Source organism: Galeopterus variegatus, unplaced genomic scaffold, assembly GCF_000696425.1.
Source record: "Galeopterus variegatus unplaced genomic scaffold, G_variegatus-3.0.2 Scaffold26, whole genome shotgun sequence".
In the NCBI taxonomy this organism is placed as follows: Eukaryota; Metazoa; Chordata; class Mammalia; order Dermoptera; family Cynocephalidae; genus Galeopterus; species Galeopterus variegatus.
This window is the reverse complement of record NW_007726137.1, coordinates 1,173,768-1,180,644: the sequence shown is the minus strand read 5'-3', so window position 1 is coordinate 1,180,644 and position 6,877 is coordinate 1,173,768. Positions and strand designations below refer to the sequence as shown.

The following is a 6,877-nucleotide window of genomic DNA, read 5'->3' as shown; positions in this document are numbered from 1 at the left end:
GCGCCGCCGCGCTTCCCAAGCGGCGCACTATCCAGTGCGCCACTGGGCCGGCCCCGTGGGTTAGAAATCTTGACCCTCCTTTGATCTTAGAATAGGATTTTTAGGTAATGCATGAATGGAGCTAAAAGGCTCTCAAGTAGGGGACGTAAGTCCACAGATAGTTTGGTAAAAGCCATCTAATCAATTCTAATCACTGTTTAGGGATGGGATTGTGTACTTTGACTATTTTAGGTTGCTGGTTTGATTCCAGCTCAAAGGACTTTTGACTCTTTAACCTACTGATGGTTCTTAAGATATGTTAAAGAAACTGCTTGAATGCTGTTTAAATATGCTAAAGAAATCGCTGGAAGAAGTAGGTAAAAAAGAAAATGTTTATTAAGGACAAGCTCTGTTGGTGAATTGACCTAGCTTTTTACAAATTACATTCTGGAATGTCGCATTGTCAATTTACTGCTGTTACAAGTTTTACACTGCCTGTTTTTCTGTCCTTCTTTGATGATTGAATCAACTGATTTTTCTAGTGAAACTTGTCTTGTCAATAAAAAGAAAGGCAGATTTTTTTTTTCCTTTTTGTCTTTTTTCGTGACCGGCAACGGATCGCAACCCTCAGTGTCACGCCCGTACCGGACCAGGACCGGCCACGGGATCGCAACCCTCGGTGTTGCTCCCGCACCTCGCTCAGCCAGTGAGTGGCCGGTCTGTATGTGGGATCCGAACCCTCGGCGGGAGCGCCGCCGCACTTCCCAAGCGGCACACTGTAGCAGTGCGCCACCGGGCCGGCCCTAGAAAGGCAGATTTTGAATCAGGGCTGCTCCCTTGATTCCAGGCCTCATTCACCTTACCTTGAGTGAAATCTTTCTTTCTCTTTTTTGGGAAGTGTAACATCAGGAAAATTCAAATTAAGCCACCAGGAGACACCGCTGCATGCCCATAAGAATGGATACAATCAAAACGAGAGACAGTAAGAAATCCCAGTGCAGGTGTGTAAACAGGAATGTAAGGCGGTGCAGCTGCTGTGGGAAAGGGCTGGTGCTTCATATAAAGTTAAGCCTGTGCCCAACCTGTGCGTCAGCAATCCCACTCCCAGGCAGTTTACCCAAGAGAATGGAAAACATGTCCAAAAAAAGACTTGTGAAAACAAAGTTCTCAGCAGCTTCTTTCATAATAGGGCAAAATGGAACCAACCCAAATGCTCATCCACAGGTGAGTGCACAGACAAACTGCAGCACATCCATCCACGCAATGGAATCCAACTCAGCACCAAAGGGAAAAACTTCTGACATCCATAACATCATGAGTGAACTTCAAAACCATGATGCCAAAGAAAGGATCCAGCCAGAAAGAGCAGTTAGGGTATAATTCCATGTATACGACAGTCTAGAAGGGGCAAAAGCAACCCGCAGTAGAAGTGAACTGGGGCAAGTGTCTGCCAAGCTTGGGCAGGGAGGATGACTGGGAGAGACAGAGAACGCCACTGTTCTCTCAAAAGGTGTTTCAGCTGCACAGGTAAATGCATTTGTCAAGCACTTAAATTCTACACTTAGACATAAATTTTATATACGTCAATAATAACTCAATTTGTTTTTTTAATTAAAAGAACAACAGGCACAAGCTATGAACGTGCAATTCCAGAACGGGAGCCTGAATAATAAGCATTACTGAAAAACTCACTAGTCAGGAAAAGGCAAATCAAAACTAGATACCACTTTTTACCCATTGGTTAGAACACAGTCTTGTAACACCAAGCCCAAGGGTTCAGATCCCTCTACTGGCCAGCTGCAAAACAAAACAAGGGCCGGCCCGGTGGCGCACTGTTACAGTGCGCCGCTTGGGAAGCGCGGCGGCGCTCCCGCCGAGGGTTCGGATCCCACATACGGACCGGCCGCTCACTGGCTGAGCGAGGTGCGGGGGCAACACCGAGGGTTGCGATCCCGTGGCCGGTCCCGGTCCGGTACGGGCGCGACACAGGGTTGCGATCCGTTGCCGGTCATGAAAAAAAGACAAAAAAGGGAAAAAAAAAAAAAAAAAAAAACCAACCCAGGGAACGGTACGAGGGCACAGGGAAACCAGAATCTGCTGTGGCTGAAGTAGCCCCCCAGGGCCTCTATGTACAAGGCCAAGCAATTCTCCCACCCACAGCCCACAAGAGTCACAGGCCGTGGGAGTGGGGATACCTGTCACCCCCACAGTGTGTAAGGTGCACACAAGGGAACGGGATGCAGCAGTCAGAGACAGCACACAGTAGCATAAAGATCAATGTGGTCAAAGCTTAGTATTTTTCAATCAATTGACAGCATGTTTCTAAGAAACAGACATTTTTATGAAGCAAGATTCTACTTATCTACACTTTAAGTACACAGATAATCCACTATGCTATAGAATGAACTTTGTGTCTCCCCAAAATGTATGTGTTAAATCCTAACACCCAATGTGATGGTTTGAGGAGGCAGAGCCTTGGGGAGGTGATGAGGTCATGAGGGTGGAACCCACATGATCAGGATCAGTGCCTTTATCAAAGAGACCCCAGAGAGAGTGCTCACCCCTTACACAGCCAGAAGATGTCATCCATGAACCAGAACACGGGCCCACACCAAACACCAAATCTGCCAGCACTTGACCTTGGACTTCCAGGGTCCAGAACTGTGAGAAGTAAATTTCTGTTGTTTATAAGCCTCCCAGTGTATGGTATTTTGTTACAGCAGCTGGAACGGCCTAAGCCACAGGGATACACAACCATGCAGGTGGCGTGTGACACCACCGGGCGTCCTTGGAGAGGATGAGGCTGAGCAGAACAGGAGGAACAGAGAGGGGCCTCCCCCGACCCCAGTGCTGACCCTCCCCCCCATGTCAACTACAGAAACTACAAAAACTACAGAAGTAACATGGGCTCCTCACGGCAAAGGGTCAGCTGCAGTACAGAGCAAAAATGGGCCATGGCCCCTCGTGCTCAGCTCCATGCTGGCCCCCCAGAGGCATGGGCTGCAAGTGGCTCCTCATCTCCCCAGGGCATTAGCCTTGCAGGGGCTTTTCTCTTTTTTTACGTAAATGAACACAGTAAACAGACACTGCAACTTGCTTCTGTGATCTTTAAATACTCCAGACATCTCTGCCTCCCAGGAAGTAACGTGTGGATCAACTTGGGCCACCTGCATGCCCTAAGAATGCTAAGGAGCAGAGGGGCAAGACCAGTCTCCCCAGGGGCTCCCAGCCCCAACTCTACCACTCACCAGCTGATGGCTTTGGTAAGCTACTAACCTCCCCAACTCTGTTTTCTCATCTGTAAAATGGGAATAATTACGGTATCTGCCTTCTAGGGCCACCATCAGGATTAAACAATCCACATAAAACGGTAGGGGCTGTGCCCAGCAAGTTATCAAGAGCCTGTAAGGGCGGCGGTGGTGGTGATTATTTCGCACTGAGTATTAGTCAGAGTGGACAAAGGGCTGATGATAAAAGCTGCCAACTTGGAAGTGAGGAGAGGGCAGGGCAAGGAGAGCGGAGAGAGAGGGCAATTAACCTGGTACAAGACACAGGCCACACAGGCCTGATGACTGGGAATCAGCTGCTCAAGCCCCAGAGACCCTGGCTATCTGAGCTCTGCAGTGTCTGGAGAAGAGATAGCATCACTAGGCAGCCCTCCAGGGTGGGAACAGCCCCTGCACTTCAGGCTCTGGGTCCAGGGACAGGTTCAGAGAAACCAAGAGGACAGAACGCTGATGGCTGAGAGAACACTGCACAGCTGTGGGGCTCAGGGCCTGGGTCACAGTTGTTACATAGGAAATGGGGTGTGCTACAGTGCCAGCACGCTACAACCCCCTAATGGTCCACTGTTGAAATCAACCTGAAATGCACTGCTGATACATGTAGAGGACATCCTGGCCCAGCACAGAGTCTCTCCCTCCATCACACCCTCCTCAGTGGGTTTCTGAACCTTGCAGCCACAAGTCCTGACTGTAACACAATTCTGCAACTGTCAATCAGTACCAAATACTCCCTGTGCCCTCACCCAGTCCAGAACATTCTACAGAAGTGAAGGGAAGAACCCTATAAAAGCAGTGTCTAGGAGGCAGATGGGTGGAGAACCAGGTCTGCAACCAAGTGGCCCTGGGGTTCATGTGGGCTGCACCCTCGCCATTTCTCAGGCCAGAGCTTGACCCCGAAGGCAACACAGATTCTTGAGCAAGAACCACATTAAGTTGGTGAGAATGTCCTCCCATGCCACTAATACTGTGTGTGGCACACAAGGCTCCAAGCAAATAGTTACTGACTGAAATTACAGGTAACATCTAAAAAAATGAATGAGTTACACCTAAACAACATGGCACTGTTTTCACTTTCTGCCTCAAGTGACCTCTTGAGCAGTAAGTTCACAGAGGGCTCCAATCAGCCACGAGAGGGGGACTCACCATGCATGACAGACACAATTGCCTGAGCAGTAGTAATCCATTTCAGAAGCAACAGCATGCAGAACCCAAAACAAGAGAAGACAATAAATGTATCCTAGAACATGTTTGGACCGGATATCTCTGACATTGTTAGTACTCCTGACAATCTGCTTTCTTAAAAAATGAAGACGTAGAACAAATTTTGAAAAGATTAGAAAGCTATCCAGCTCCACATTACAGGCCCAAATTCCTAAAGTCTACAAAAACTATTTTGTCTTAACTCATTCGACAGCAAAACCAGGTCTATCATAAACTCATCTGGGACAAAACCTGACATAAACTGATATAGTGCTACTTACAGAAGTCAGAATACTTATCATTACAGATATAATAATGTATTTAATTACAGAACACTCTCCTAACCCCTCTGAAAGTGTCCCATGATGTACAGTATATATACTGCATTCTAAAACCTGAAAAATTCCAAAATTGTAGGCATCTGTACCCAAGAGTTTTAGATTATGGGCCATCCCATACAACAACTTGAATTCCCATAGCTGATGGCCTAAGGTTGCTGTCCAGGCAAAACTTACTTAAGTATGTTTATGTGAAATACTTCATACAGGATTCTTACGCTGTTTCAGTTCAGAAAGAGGTTTAAAATGCTTTAAGTGGTGCAAGCCACCCATTAAGTTTACAAGGAGGAAGTCTACGGCTCATAACTGTGCTGGTCACTTCTATCTTCTAATTCACCTAGACAGGAAAGGAAAGCAAGTCCTGTACACCACAGTGGCTGCCCACACATCCGTGCTCTCCACCCTGGCTGTGAAGGGACCTGCGCAAGCTTCCTTCTCTACACGAGCCTTCCTCTCCTGCCTGTGAGGACTCCTCCCATCTGGGATTCCCCTCCTGCCCTGGCCCTGGCCCTGCCCCAGGCGAGATGTTGTCTTCCTCTTGGTCCCTTCCCTGATGCCTCCTCAGCTGCCCCGAAGGTTACTCCACACAGTCCGTACCACCCCTGAGGATCTGCCCCTACACTGCCTGTCCCTCGGCAGTTTGAGCATGTGTCATATTTTAAGTTCCATAAGAGCAGAAACCAGGTCCTGTCTGCTATGAATTTCTTAAAAGATGATAACTGCCTGGTATTTTCAGAATAAGTGAACTGACCTGGGGGAACTCTCGTCGTTTCTAACAGATGTGAGAGAATATCACAGTTCAGACGTTAGTAGAGACACTGGCCCCCACTTCTCAAAGGAGAAGAGCCTAAGATTTTCTCACCAAATCACACCCCAAACCTGTTTCTGACCACAGTGGAGAAAAGATGTAGTAATGTTACAAACAGAACGTCTCCAGGCCTTCTGGAATTAAAACATCAGAAAGTTGGGCCGGTTTCCTGCCTCGAATTGAGCACAAACGGCCATGTGGGTGGCCACCTTGGACAGGCTGACCCTCCAGCCCTGAGTACTGCCACAGCCCTGGTGAGGGTGACCACTTGCTTCACTTCCTCTCCTGGCGGTGAAGGGGCAGAACGCAATTACACCTCAGCACCAGCACCGAAGTCAGCTGCGCTCAGCCTGTCAGCCTCATAGCTTGGGAAGCCTGACATGCCCTGGGCACTCTAGACAAATGTAAGGAAACCAAAAAGGACGATGGGACTGCACCCACGCGGACAACTGGTTCTGAGGTAGAGAGAGGACCTTCGGGAAGCTGGCAACAGCACACAGAAACAGAACTTACCAAAGACTGCCTCAAAAGCACTCAAGCTGACTGACCTGTCCACCCTACAGGTTCTACATAGGTCACACAAGTGGAATCACAGATGCACCTTCAGGGTAGGAGGAAGACACAGGGATCACGGGACGGGGCGCTGCCTGCTCTCCATCAAAGCCCAAGGAGAGCATGCCTGCAGCTGCCCGCAGCAATGTGAGCTTCTGCCCCGCAGGAAGCTCCCGGGAAGGAGAACCCGCCCGGACGTCCAAAGGTCTGGCCCTGTCCCCTACCACACAACAGCCCTGGACGTGAAGCAAGGAGCCAGCCCTTACACCCACCCTGACCTGCTCACCTCCTGAATCCAGCCCTCAGCCTTCTGGGACCCTCCCTCAGCCTCAACCGCAGCCCCTCACCCAAACTCCCTGCCCACCGCCGTCCCCACAGACCCTGAGGAAGTTCCTCCTGCCCCAGGCCTCCTTCTACCTCGTCTGGCCTGGCCCTAAGCCTCCAGCAGTAAAGTGCCAACCCAAACCCAACCGTGCCATCAGAAGTCACCCTCACCAGGTCCTGACGCACGCCCCTGGCGGGCCCCGACCCACGCCCCCCCGCAGTAACGGTGACCCTCCCCCGGCCCCGACCCACTCCCCCCACGGTGACCCTCCCCCTGGCGAGCCCCGACCCCGTCCCCAGCGTCCTTGGCGACACCTTCCGTGCCCGGCCCCGCGCTGCTGACCCTGGGCCTCACCCTCGGCCAGGACTCGCCGCACCCGCAGCCGCAGGCC

The 6,877-nt window shown here is 50.3% G+C and overlaps 1 protein-coding gene across 1 annotated transcript in view; it reads right to left on the bottom strand.

The window, feature by feature from the left end:
• GAK (cyclin G associated kinase) overlaps positions 1 to 6,871 on the bottom strand; it is a 69,097-nt gene extending 62,226 nt beyond the window's left edge. The window contains exon 1 of the mRNA XM_008569389.1: positions 6,841 to 6,871. The gene's annotated coding sequence lies outside the window, so the exon portion shown is untranslated. The remainder of the gene's footprint in view (positions 1 to 6,840) is intronic.
• Between the last annotated feature and the right edge of the window lie 6 nt (positions 6,872 to 6,877).